The 407-nt window shown below is 30.0% G+C and overlaps 1 long non-coding RNA gene across 1 annotated transcript in view; it reads right to left on the reverse strand.

The window, feature by feature from the left end:
• Positions 1-407, reverse strand: part of LOC110426265 (uncharacterized) — a 4,443-nt gene that overhangs the window by 2,952 nt on the left and 1,084 nt on the right. The window lies entirely within an intron of this gene.

Genomic DNA, 407 nt, shown 5'->3' on the forward strand with positions numbered 1-407 from the left:
ATAATTAAAATATTAATATTTTAATATAATTTTATTATTAAAATATTTAAAAAATTATTTTATTTCAAAATATTTTTTTTACCCACTACTACCGGTCCTTGACACTTAATTTTTTTTAATTGACTCTTCTTCTTATCGATTTGATCTTATTGACTTCTATTCACAAATACGGGGTGTTACATGGCAATGCCGCTTCTAAGTAAGAAGATCATGCAGAGGACGGTCAAGAAGTTCAAGATACCCGAAAGCAACTGCAAAATTTACGTCAAGACAAACTAGCGTAAACCAAAGGGTATAGGCTGAAACACTTAAATCTGAATAAAGAAACAGAGTACTTCACTTAGCACAACTCATGACAAAGCTTCTAAAGCATAGGCATCACAATAACTTAAACTGAATGATAAAAG

The sequence above is a fragment of the Theobroma umbraticum genome, unplaced genomic scaffold (genome assembly GCF_002168275.2).
Source record: "Theobroma umbraticum cultivar Fairchild unplaced genomic scaffold, ASM216827v3 scaffold_55.0, whole genome shotgun sequence".
Lineage (NCBI taxonomy): Eukaryota > Viridiplantae > Streptophyta > Magnoliopsida > Malvales > Malvaceae > Theobroma > Theobroma umbraticum.